This window comes from Monodelphis domestica, chromosome 1, assembly GCF_027887165.1.
Source record: "Monodelphis domestica isolate mMonDom1 chromosome 1, mMonDom1.pri, whole genome shotgun sequence".
NCBI lineage: Eukaryota > Metazoa > Chordata > Mammalia > Didelphimorphia > Didelphidae > Monodelphis > Monodelphis domestica.
Genome location: NC_077227.1, coordinates 257,510,398 through 257,524,077, shown reverse-complemented (window position 1 = coordinate 257,524,077; position 13,680 = coordinate 257,510,398). Strand labels below are relative to the sequence as shown.

Below are 13,680 nucleotides of genomic sequence, written 5' to 3'. Positions count from 1 at the left end.
GTTTAAAATCAAACAATACAGCTAGCAAAAGTAGAATGCTTTTGTAGACAATTCCTATGTCCCCTCTATTGTCCTGCCCTATAGCCTAAATTCCATTTTCTAATTTAAAAAAAAAAAAAGAATAAACAGTTTTGAGAAGTGCTTTGAAAATTTAATTGATCTTCAGAGAAGACAATGATGTAACTAAGTAGCTCACCTAATTTTCTATCCATTTGGCAGTATTATAAGAAATTATTTTCCATACACAGACATACACACTAAATGAGAGATTAACCATCTATGACATTTAAATACTTATAAAAATGGCAAAGAAAGGCATACTCCACCAAATGCCAATTCAAATAACAAACATACAGGATGACTTGACTGTGAAACTTATGGCTCTAAGGAAGATTTTTCACTAGTGTAAAAATTTGCTTAAGGAAATTTAATAAATATTGAACTTTATCAGTTCTAAGCATAGCTATGCTTTTCTGGTAGTCACCTAGGGCTGCCGCCGATAGCAACAAGTAATTTGAATTAATGTATTTATTAAATATTTTGTATGTACCACAAAGCATAATTATGTTTCCCTTTATGAAATAGTGGATTTAAATTATACCATATAAATTCAGACTTCTAACCTGACATTCTTTTCAACAGTCTCCCTCCTAGTCTTCAGTCTACATCAGAAACTTCCGTTGATTCCTTCAATTTTATTTAAAACTTTGGCCCACACTTCGACCTCTTTGGTCTGTCTTCTCTAGTCTTTTTCTTAGTATGCAAGTTCCTTGAGGTGAGATACTGTTTCATTTCTATATACAGCACCAAATGCTCACTACCTGAGCCCTAAATGTTTCTTTATACATCTTTAGAAAAGATCCCCCAAGAATCTCTCACACCCATGCCATTTCTGCCAACCTCTCCAAAGGCCCAGAGGACTGGCAACCACAGGAAATCCTTACAATTAGGAGTATCTCACCCACTCTGTATGTCTGTGTCTTTCAGAACTTCTGTCTTCTCTGCTGTTGCCCTTTGCTTTTGCTGTACTTCTGTTCTCTAATCACATTCACCTTTGAGCTAGTTTGCAATTCAGGACATGGCATTTTGCTAACTCATGCTCTTTGTGAGTGGAATTCTTTCCCTCCTTCTCTCTTCCCTCCCTCCCTCCCTCCCTCTATCCCTCCCTCCTCCCCACCCCTCTCAAGCTCTTTCTCCTCCTAAATTCTCTCTCTCACTCTCATAAACGTGCTGCTCTCTCTCTCTTTTCTCTCTCAATCCCCCCCTCTCCTTTCTCTCAAGCTCTCTCTCTTTTCTCTCTCTCTTTCTCTCCAGCTCTCTCATCCCCCCTCCCCCCATTTCCTTCTTTATCCACCCTTTTTCTATGTCTGGTTTAAGTACCTCTGCCATATTTTTATGTGTGCAGTTAATGGTATTTTTGCCCATAGAACAAAAGAAGCCTAAAGCAAGGAGCTGAATTCTTTTTCCTTTTCGGTAACATGAATTCAGAGAGCAATGGGCAGGAAGGGTAAGTGAAAGCAAGGGTGTCTATAGCAGCATTCACTAAGACCAGAGTGGTAACTTTCTGAAACTGAATCTGAGGCAAATTCATGTTGCCCCAAGTGGTTTTGATAGAGGACAGTGGGCATATTGGTGAAGAGAACTGAGAGGGAGGAGGGAAGGAGAGAAGTGTGAAACTATGTTCTTCCAGAGAAGAAGAGTATCTCCTAGAAAGAAAACCTGCTCCACTTCATGTTAGCCCCTTGGGGAAAGCACTATTCATTCTATACTATTTACATGAAAGGCAACATGGAATAATGGAAAGCCAACTTTGGAAATAGAAAGAACTGGTTTCAAGTTTTGCTTCTGACATACTAGCTATGTGACCGTGGGGAAGTCACTTAATCTCTCAATGCTCCTGGAAAGGATCTTATAAACTGCACATGAATTTGCCTCTTTCAATGGTAGAGGTGGTTCCAAACAGAAATGAAAACACCAATAAATTCACAAATGTGGACCAGACCCCCAAATAACTCTACACAAGCATTTGATTGTGATGTGTTCATCTTTTTAATTGTGAGCAAAGCCTACCACTTCCACAAAATGGCATAATATTGTACTGTATTTCAAAATGTTGACATTACATTTATCAGACAATTAGGGAATGAAAAAAAAAAAAGAATGTAATGGAATATTGTTGTATCCAAAAAAAAACAAAACAAGAAATATGAATGAGATAAAAAAAAAAAACCCTAGGAGAATTTAAATGAAAAGATGCCCAACTGCGAAACAAAAGAATTTTCTACTTAGCATTATGTTAATAACAATAGCAGTAAAATCAGAAAATTTCTCAACAAAGGAAATACAGAAACAAATAGGACAACCTTGTTACTATCTTATTGAAGATAATACTGTTATACATGTTTAAAAGTAAATTACAACAGAAATTAATGGTCAATAAATATATATTAACTGTTAATATGGTTTCATTTAGAACTTTAAAATTCTTTTATACTTAAGTATTTGTTTACTGATGCTAGTAAATTCAGAATAAAAAAACCAAAATTTTTTAAATTGGGGTTAATTAGCATCTAATAGGCTGCAAAATTCAAAGGCCATCAATGTTGAAACTATTTGTAATCCCAGTCTCAAAGCACATTGGTATGAGACTTTTTCCTCACTGGTGGAGATGAACACCCTGTTCTTGCATGATTGGTGGGGCCAAAGGGGTAAGAGTCAGAGAACTTCAATTCTTTTGGGGGGGGGGCTCTTCAAATTCAAGTTTCTTTGGGTACTCTTGGCTTCCACTTTTGACGATACCAACCCTACTTATGTGGGGTCCATGCTACATGTGGAACCCTGTTCCCACAGCAACCCAGTTTGCTACATAAGAGACTTCATGGAGTTTCCTTTTAGAGAAGATCTAGAACTTTCTCCCTTGGTGGAGCTGTTACTTGGCTTCCAATGAGAATGCTCCTTCACTCTGTATAGTCTGGTATATATTCTTCTCTGTTTAATGATTTGTTTTGCTATGATTTGGATAAATGAGATTCTTTGTTATTTGCTATGTGTGTTCACTGTGGTACTGGTATTTGATGAGAAGGGAGTCAAACATGGGTTCCTGGTGGGTCAGACTTCAGACTGTTGGTAGGTTTCAGACCTCCTTGGATTACATGGCTTCAGAGCTAGATTTTCAGAGCTTTCTGGTACATTTCAGATCAGGGTCCCAGTTTGAGCAATGCTATCCTGGGTCTTGGTGCTGTTAGACTCTAGTCCAAGGTCACACTGTTAAAGGATTCTAGCCACCTTTGTCTAATTCTTCTGGTCTAGATGTCCCTGGAACATATCTAGTGCAAACTGAAAGGCTTTTGTCTTGTTTTCTCTGTGTTCATTCATGCCTTTCTGGACAGGCCCCTTTCAAATACTGGCTATCCTTTTGTGTAACACTGAGACAAATGAAGGCATTTACTGTAGTTTTTTGTTGGTTTTCTCAATTGTTTTTCAATCTGGTGCTGTTTTAGATCTTTGCTATAGAACTTGTGGGATAGCTGGGTTCCTCTGTTACCAGGCTCTTGGGGCCAAAGCTTGGCCACCTTTTAAAAAAATTTTTTTCAATGAACAAGAAAATCTGAAAATCTTTCCCCCCAACTATACTTCCTCAAAAATAAAACCAAAACCCTTGTAACGAATATCTATAGTCAATCAAAATGAATTACTGCATCGTCCATATTAAAAAAAGTGTGTCTTAATTTTAAGTCCATGATTTCTCTCATGGGGAAGGGCATGTTTCCTCATTAAATTTCTGGTTGATCCAAGCATTAGTCAAGAGTTCTTAAGTCTTTCAAAGATGTTTGTTTTTATAAAGTTGTTATTGTATATGCATTGTTTTCCTAGTTCTTTTTACTTCACTCTGGAACAGTTCACAAACGTCTTTCCAGGTTTCTCTGAGATTGTACTTTTTATGATTTCTTTTTTTTTAAACCCTTACCTTATGACTTAGAATCAATACTATGAATTAGTTCTAAGGCAGAAGAGTGGTAAGGGTTAGGCAATGAGGGCTAAATGACTTGCCCAGGGTCACACAGTTAGGAAGTGTTTGAGGCCACATTTGAAACCACTGAGCTACTTAACTGCCCCTTTTATCATTTCTTTTAGGAAAACAGTATTTGTTTCATTCATGTGCCACAATTTACTCAGCCATTCCACAAGGAATGGGCACTCTCTTAGTTTCTAGCTCTTTTCCATCATAAAAGAGTTTGTGTATTTTTGTATTTATGGGTCCTTTCCCATCACTATTGATCACTGAATGACAGGCCTGAGTCAAAGGATATTCAAAGTTTAGTAACTTTGGGGGCCTACTTCCAAATTGCTTTTTAGAATGGCTATACAGATTCATAGCACAGTGCTTTTTTTTTTACAGCCCCTCCAACATTTTCCCTTTTCCATTTTTGTCACCTTTGTCAATGAATGTGAAGTAGATTCTGTTGTTTTAATCTGCATATCTCTAAATGTCAGTGATTTTGAGCATTTTTTCATATGGTTATTGATAACTTGGATTTCTTCATTAGAAAACTGCCTGTTTAATATCCTTTGATTATTTATTAACTGGAAAAATGGTTCTTATTCTTGTAAATTTGAATCAATTCCTTAAATATCTTGGAAATGTGACTCTTATCAGAGAAACTTGCTGCAAAGAATTTTTTTCTTACTCATTTCCCTTATAAATTTCATTGTATTTCATTGTATTGAGTTTTCTGTGTAAAAGCATCTTAATTTTATGTAATCAATTGTCCATTTTGTCTTCTATGATCCTCTCTATTCTCTTGTTCGGTCATGAACTCTTTCCCTATCCATAGATCCTTTAAAAAATTATTTGTTTGTTACATTAAAATTCCCAGGTAACTATCTCCCTCCACACTGTATACTAGACAAGGCATTATTTGACAAAAAGATATATGTATATATGAAACGTAAGTCTTACTTATTTCTATTTATCAGTTTTTTCTCTGTAAACAAACATGAGTCATTCTTCAAGCAATATTTCTGTGGCTATATACAATGTTCTTTTGGTCCTGTTCCTTTTACTCTTCATGATTTAATGTAGGTCTTTCCATGTTATTTAAAAAATATTTCTTTTTCAATTACATATAGAAACATTTTTTTCAGATTTTCTCCCTCTTCCCACCAGGTGGTAAATAGTTTGATATAGGTTATACCAGTGCTTTCATGCAATACATATTCCATATTGCTCATGTCATGATAGAAAACATGTATCACAAAAAACTCATAAAGAAAGTAAAGTGGAAGATGGCATGCTTTGATCTGCAATCAGACTCCCAACAGTTCCTTCTTTGACTGTGAATAGCATTTTCCATCATAAATCCCTTGTGGTTATTTTGGAAACTTGCTTTGCTGAAATTCAGTACTTCACAGTTGATTATCATATAATATTTCTGTTACTATATACATTGTTCTGGTTCTGCTCATTTCACTCTGCATCAGTTCATATGTCTTTCCAGGTTTTTCTAAACTGACCTCTTCATCATTTCTTATGGTGCAATAGTATTCCATTACATCCATATACCACAACTTGTTCATCCATTCCTCAAGTGATGGACAATCCCTCAGTTGTAATTTGCCATTACAAAAAGAACTGCTAAAAATATTTCAGTACAAGTAGGTCTTTTTCCTCTTATCTCTGAAATTTAGGATTCATATCCTGTAGTGGTATTGCTGGGCCAAAAGGTATTCATAGCTTTATGGCCTTTTGAGCCTCCATATTGTTCTCCAGAATGGTTGTATCACTTCACAGTTCCACCAGTAGTATATTAGTGTCTCAATTTTCCCACATCCCCTCCAACATTTATCATTCCCTTTCTGGTCACATTAGTCAATCTGGTGGATTTGAGGTAGTATCTCAGAGTTGTTTTAATTTGTATTATTCTAATCAATAGTGATTTGGAGTATATTTTCATATGACTATAGACAGTTTTAATTTCTTTCTCTGAGAACTGCCTGCTCATATCCTTTGACCATTTTTCAAAGGGAATGATGTATATCCATATTAAAAAAAAATTAACCTATCTATCATTTCTTATTGTGCAGTAGTATTCCATCATAATAATATGCCACAATTTGTTTAGGCCAGGGGTCCCCAAACTACAGCCGCGCCCCATATGCAGCCCCCTGAGGCCATTTATATGGCCCCCACTGCAGTTCCGGAAGGGGCACCTCTTTCATTGGTGGTCAGTTTGAGAGGAGCACTGTATGTGGCGGCTCCGCAAAGCGAGGTTTCACTCACGTATAATACTACTTCCGTTGACATAATCCTTTGCATGGTGCCTTGTTCTGAGAGTAACTGAACTAGAACTCGGTGCTCCACAAAGGATTATGTGGCTGCACAATGGAAGACATCAGCATGGTGAGCAGCGATCTGGGGGAGAGGATTCTGCACTGTGTATACTGCACGAATTTATGGTTAGGGTTAGCCTTAGGCCTGGCCCTCCAACAGTCTGAGGGACAGTGAACTGGCCCCCTGTGTAAAAATTTTGGGGACCCTGGGTTTAGGCACTCCCCAATTGATGGGCATCCCCTTGATTTCCAATTCTTTGCCACTTTGAAAACAGCTGCTATAAATATTTTAGAACATATAGGTTCTTTTCCTTTTTCCCTGGTCACCTTAGGAAATACACCAAATAGTGGTATTGCTATATCAAAAGGTATACATAATTTTATAACTCTTTGGTATAATTCCAGATTGTTATCCAAAATGGTTGGATTAATTCATAGTTACATCAAAAGTTACATTAGGGTCCCAATTTTTCCACATCCACATTTGTCACTTTGCTCTTTTATTTTAGCTAATCTGATAAGTATAAGATGGTATCTCAGACTTGTTTTGATTTGCATTTCTTAATAAGTGATTATTTAAAGGATTTTTTCATAGTTAGATATAGCATTGATTTCTTAATCCCAAAACTATCTATTCATACCTTTTGACCTTTTATCAATTAGACATCGGACAATTATTTCTCCTATCCATCTGAAAGATAATTTATTTTCTGCTCCTCTCTGATGTCACCCTTTATGTGTAAGTCATGTATTTGGAGCTTAGCTTTAAACATGGAATTTCACTGAACTATCTTAGCTAGAAGCTCCCAGTACCATTTCTAAGCATTACTATTCTTTTACTTTATAGAGAAGCATGATGGAAAGCACCTGAGATTTGAGCCCCTATTCTGACATTTACTAGTTGTATAACTTTGGGCAAGTCACAAGTATCCTTTGTAGGCTTTTAGATTAATTATTGATAAGATGTATAAATAAGGATAGAGTTGTACCTACAATTTCTTTACTGTAGAGAATTTCCAAGTGAGGAATTTACCAATGCAGGTGGGCACCTTTATTCTTAGAGTATTGACTAAAATACTAAAGTTAAATTGACTTGCTAAGAGTACCACAGCCCTTATGTGTCAGTGGCAAAACTCTTCCTTACTTTAAAGCTCTCCTCTCCATCCAATATACCATATTGCCTCATAATATATAAATGTGAGATCTTAATTTTTTGCTGGGTTTCTATCTTTAAAAGCCCTAAATCAAACAATATTAAAACTAGAGCCATCAATCAGTCATCTAACATTTTAAAATACCTACTATGTCCCAGCTACCATGCCAGAGGTTAGGGAAACAGCAACAAAAATGAAAGTTCTTGCCTTTAAAGAACTACATTTAATGGGGGGAAGGAATGATGAGGGAAACCATGTTCATTTTTTTATGCATCACAGGTGCTAAAAGCTTCAGCCAAGGTAAAATGGAGGTTGATGGTATGGATAACTTAAGGGTGGAAAATGGAAAGGTGAGGAATCTTGACAGACTTTAGGTCAAAACTGAAAAGAGCTACCCAATAAGTACTAAGTCCAATCACAAGAATTGTCAACCTCTTCTCTAAAAATGTCACAGACGCAGGAAATGACTTGTGGTTTTCTATTTTCTTATCAATTTCTCAAGATTTTGGTTACTAGAATTGATTGAAGTAATAAAAACTAGAACTCAAGAAACATCTTTTGGGGGCAGATATAAACAAAAACTCATCTGCTTCTGTTAAAGTCAGACATATGTTGGAATAGTAGAAGGAAAATAAAACACATTTCTTGTGCCATCAGAAATCAACCACATAAATCTAAGGGTAAAATTGAATACTGAGAAGTTTAGAATGAACAAGTAAAATAAATAGTAGAAAATTTCTATGGTAACAGAATAGGCATTGATATGATATTTTAGGTAAGAAAAAACCAAACTAAACAAATTGTTTAACATTGTTTCTAGAAAACAATTCTATTTGCAATGATAGCACTGAAAACATAGTACTGAAGGCATTTTTGAAAAGGGCAAGAGAGCACCAAACATATAACGCTGAGTTTTATAAGTTGATTTAATTTTATAAAAAATATTTTCTTTTTTATTAAAAATTCAATACTCATCAATAATGACAAATATCTCAAGAAGAGAACAACGGAGGACTACAAGAAACAGTGAAGTTCTATTACATACAGTTTTTTAAGTTTTTCAATATACATCACTTTAACCAAATAGTAAAAAATTACTTTTGACTCTTTCTGCATCTTAAGATGCTTTTAAAAGCAATTGAGAAATTTGTCAATATAAACATTTCAAATGCCAATAAATTCAGTAACAGTGGAAATGGCTAGTAAAGGGAGTGAGGAGAGAAGTGAAAGTAGGATCATAAGATCAGACATTGAGTTGGAAGTGACTTTCTTTATCACTTCATTCCCTTCAATTTACAGATGAGGAAAAGCCTCAAAAGGTGAAGTAACTTGCCCAAAGTCCTACAGGTAATAATAAATGGTCAAGCTAGAATTCCACCACAGATCTCTTTATTCCAGATCCAGGGTTTTTTGTTTTCACTGTACAACCCAGGATGTATTGTCACCAAAGGTCAAGTTCTTTCCCACAAATAATATTTCCTTCAGTCAGTCCATTAAGAAAGATTACTGTGGTAAGACAAATGTTAAAGAGCGCTTTTCTGTGCCCTAGGAGAATCTGTGTACAATACTGTTGGAATGAGATCTAAGAATGCCTGACCTCATTCCCCATTGTTCTAGGACTGATGGCGTGGCAGCAGCAGCCACCACCAGGCCAGAGGAGGCTCCCCCAGAATTCTGCTGCTTCTTTTTTTTTTCATGTGGTGTAGCGTTCTCTGAAACCTTTACATAGTTGATGAAAAATCTCCTGTGAGATTCTATACAACAGAAAGGGATTATAAAAATATAAGCCAAATGTTAAACGATGAGGGTGTCTCTGCCCCCCAAACTAACATTAGTTCTCCTTATCATGGCATTTGAATGTGAGGCCTACTAAACAGGAATCAAAAAAATTAGGTTCAAGTCCTGCCTCTGATACATATTCCCTGTATGACTATGGGCAAGTTGCTTAATTTCTGTGCTTAAGCAAACTTAAAAAAAAAAAATCCTTACCTTCTGTCTTAGAATCATTATTATCTTCTAAGACAGAAGAGAAGCAAGGATTACTCATTCCGGGTTAAGTGACTAGCCCAAGGCACATTGCTAGGAAGTGTTTGAGGCCAGATTTGAATGCAGAGCTGTGGTACTTTGAGGGAATAGAAGGGGATGTGAGAATTGTGGAAGTAGAACTGACAAGACTCAGTTACTGACTGGCTCTACGAGGTGATGGGTGGAGATGCAGACAGTGTGACATGGTGATAAGAGCATTAGATTTCTTCTTCCTAAATTTCCTTACTTACTTAGTTTCCCTCTAGTGAAAGTTGGTATGCTCACATGAACATATTGATCACTGGGTTTCCCTCCCAGGAAAATTTTCCCCAGGGTGACTGAAATTCTATACTGAAATTCTATACATAATCCAGTTCTATCCCACCTCATAGAATAATAGGATCATAGATTTAGATTTGGAAGGGATATCTAGCCCATTTCCCAAATGAGGAAACTGAGGCCTAGAAATCTGAAGCTATTTGCCCGAAGTTAAAATAGAGAGTGACAAAGCTGGGATCTAAATCTAGGCTATTTAATTCTAAACCTTGTACTCTTTCCAAAGGGTCATGTTGCTATTCACTTCTTTGCAAAGCCTTCTTTGAATTCAAAATAGTTAAATTTTTTCAACGGTTTATTTTAAATCCCTTTTAATCCTATTTGCTATGTTAAATAGAAATAGCAAAAATAGATATCCATATTCAAAATATATTTTAATGAGAATTCTTTTAGTGTTTCTTCATAATATATGTATTAGCTCATGATTTTAAAATATATTTTATCATAGAAAATTCCTTTTGTTTCTATATTAACTTTTTTTTTAACCCTTACCTTCTATTGGAGTCAATACTGTGTATTGGTTCCAAGGCAGAAGAGTGGTAAGGGCTAGGCAATGGGGGTCAAGTGACTTGCCCAGGGCCACACAGCTGGGAAGTGTCTGAGGCCACATTTGAATCTAGGACCTCCCGTCTCTAGGCCTGGCTCTCAATCCACTGAGCCACCCAGCTGCCCCCCCCCCCATATTAACATTTTAAAAAACATAATTTAGTATTGCATTAAAGTGATTTTATTTCATCTAATGATTTGATCATATAGTCTATTTTTTTCCTTGTTAGCAAGATTATAGTTTTTGTGGTATTAAACCACCTTTTCATTCCATTTGTATGTCTTACTTGGTCACAACTTATCTTTTTATAAATATTGCTGTATCCTCCATTCTGGAAATCAGTTTGGAACTATGCCCCTTGAAACTCTTAAACTGTGCATACCTTTTGATTCAGTGATTCTGCTATTAGGCCTAGAGCCCCCAAAAGATTAAATAAAGTGGAAAAGGACCCATATGTACAAAATATTCATAACAGTTCTTTTTGAGGTAGCAAAAAATTGGAAACTGAGGAGGTATTCATCAATTAGGGAATGGCTGGACTAGTTATGGTATATGAATGCTGTGGAATACTATTGTTATAAGAAATGATGAAAGGGATGTTTTCAGAGAAATCTAGGAAGATTTGTACAAACTGACACTGAGTACAAGGAGCAGAACTAAGAGAACAATAACAACATCCTAAAAAGAAGCAATAGGGCTTGTAATAGGGCTTTAGTTTTTCTTGCTTTTTTATTGGGGGTGGAGAAAAGTGGGAGAGAAAAAAAGTTAATCTTCATATGAAAAATTATTTTAAAAATAATATATTCTATTTACAACTCTTTTAACATTTGTATTGTCACTAACATTAACAATAAGGATCAATAATTTCCTTTTTTAGCTTTGTTCAGTTTAAGAATCAATTCTTCCAAAAGGAGTTGGGGCAGCCTGGTTGTAGCACTCAGTTTATTTACTGATTATGTGAATTAAACATCTGGGGGACCTCCAACCCAGGCCATTCATGTGTCTGACAACCGGAGGGCACCACGGAGGCCAGACAGCATGAGGTATGAAAGCCATTGGTCAATGAAAAGGATTAGGGGGAGGAGCTTAGATTTGAAAAGCCAGTGTGGGAAGCTCAGTCCTTCTCTTTGCTTCTTTCCCAGCCTCTGGTCTGACTCTCTGAGTTGGCAGCTTTTATCTGGCTTGCAATCTTTGGCAAGTTGCAGCATAGATGGGGCTGCACCTAGTTGGACTAGAATCCAGGACCAGATCCTACTTAAGTTAGAAAGTCTGGAAACCTTATTTCTCTCTTTACTAATAAACACTATGATATGTCTATGGGTGTTTAATCATATTTTTTTCTTTTAATGTTATGAAGTCTTTATATTATCTGATTGTCTTGATTTATCCCAGAGGCTTTAGTCTCACCTAATGTATTATCCTTGAGTTTAGTCTGTTAATAGTCTTTTTTTAAAAAGTTATATAGGCAGAGGGGGCTCGGTGTTAGCCCGGTGTTAGCCCCCTCTGCCTATATAACCTAAAAAAACAAACAAACCTTACCTTCTTTCTTAGAATTAATACTAAGTATTGGTTTTGAGGTAGTTGTAAGGAGAAGACAATTAGAATTAAGTGATTTGCCCAGGGTCACACAACTAGGAAGTGTCTGAGGTCAAATTTGAACCCAGGACCTCTGTCTCCAGACTTGACTCTCTATCCACTGAGCCACCTAGCTGCCCCCACCTATATAACTTTAGAGATTGCCAACTGACTAAAATCAAAGATGATATATTAGGTGAGACCAAAGTCTCTGAGATAATTCAAAAGAAAGTAATGTAAAACCTTACATAGAAAATCTATGACCATGAAATACTCAAAACGCAATTCAAAATTAGGTACACATTTTGACCTATTATGTAACTAGTTACCTGTACAAGTTCACTGACCATGATGGCTCCTTGTGGTAATATAATCTAGTGGTCAAATAGGCAAGAGTCAATACTAAAGCATGTATTTAAGAGAGAAATTAGCATAATATGTAACATGCACAGAATTTAGCACAGGAGATCATAAACTAGATTTATTGATTTAAACTAGTTGGTAATGAGGCCATTTCATGTTCAGGTATTTGCCATATTATTTTTGTTTGGAATTCTATATTTATAATCACCTTACAATTAATTTTTTTAGTTATGGGTCACAACAAATCCAAGAGCTAAGTTCAGTTCCTATTGTGATCATGATTCAACTTACTTCAACCAACATTTATTAAATGCTTGCTAAGTCTGAAAAGGCAGGGGTTGGGAAGATGTGAAATGGTCCTTGTCCTTAAGGAACTTATATTCCACTGAAGCAGATTTTATCAACATGGATATTTGGCCACTCAGCCTCTCATTGACATTTCTATTTTGCTCAGGAGCTATATAGATTGTGTAGAAAGAGAATTACAGAGTGGCATCAACAGTACATTTTGGGTATATTTTGAAATCTTCACATTGTATACAATGACAGAAGAAAGCTTCGTTAAATTTTACTAGTAAAGACTTCCAATAAACACAGTACTTCTGAAATGATTACTTACTGGAAAACATCTGAATACAGACTACTGATTTCCTAAAGATTCTTTGTGAAATTCAGATTATTGGTTGACTAATGATTAAAAATTTTAGTTAATTACTGGAATATTTATTGATCAGATTTGGATTTAATTATATAGGCCTCAATAGTAGAGTTTGTAAAAGTTCAGATTCCCTAGTTTTAGGGGCTATAATCTGGTCGTGTCTAATGAGATGAGTAGAAGATGGATCAACCTGGTCAAGATCAGGACTTTCCAGAAGATGTTGTTCAACTCTATTTTCTCAGTTGCTATAGATCCTAGAGACGCCTTCTGGCAAGTCAGCATGATAAAGCAAAATGTATTACACCCCCCCCCCCTTTCTTATAGATCATTCATAGTCTTAGTTTAATTTGTATCATTGGGCTATTTTTGTTACTCCATATAACCTACTACCTTTTCAACTGTATAAAAGGCTGCTCTGATGGTCAGATATGTCCTTGGCTACTGAGGAGTTTAAGATTTCATTTTTTTTTTAAACCCTTACCTTCCGTCTTGGAGTCAATACTGTGTATTGGCTCCAAGGCAGAAGAGTGGTAAGGGCTAGGCAATGGGGGTCAAGTGACTTGCCCAGGGTCACACAGCTGGGAAGTGTCTGAGGCCAGATTTGAACCTAGGACCTCCCGTCTCTAGGGCTAGCTCTCAATCTACTGACCTACCTAGCTGCCCCCAAGATTTCATTTTTATAGGCCCTTTCT

The 13,680-nt window shown here is 36.2% G+C and overlaps 1 protein-coding gene across 11 annotated transcripts in view; it reads right to left on the bottom strand.

Moving 5' to 3' along the window:
- ENTPD5 (ectonucleoside triphosphate diphosphohydrolase 5 (inactive)) overlaps positions 1 to 13,680 on the bottom strand; it is a 38,160-nt gene that overhangs the window by 18,808 nt on the left and 5,672 nt on the right. The window contains exon 1 of one of the 11 annotated variants that reach the window (XM_007472838.3): positions 962 to 1,104. The exons of 3 other annotated variants lie outside the window; for them this stretch is intronic. The gene's annotated coding sequence lies outside the window, so the exon portion shown is untranslated. Of the gene's footprint in view, positions 1 to 944; positions 1,105 to 13,680 lie in introns of those variants that run through there. 7 more of the 11 variants (XM_007472843.3, XM_007472842.3, XM_007472837.3 and 4 more) reach the window with 7 other exon arrangements.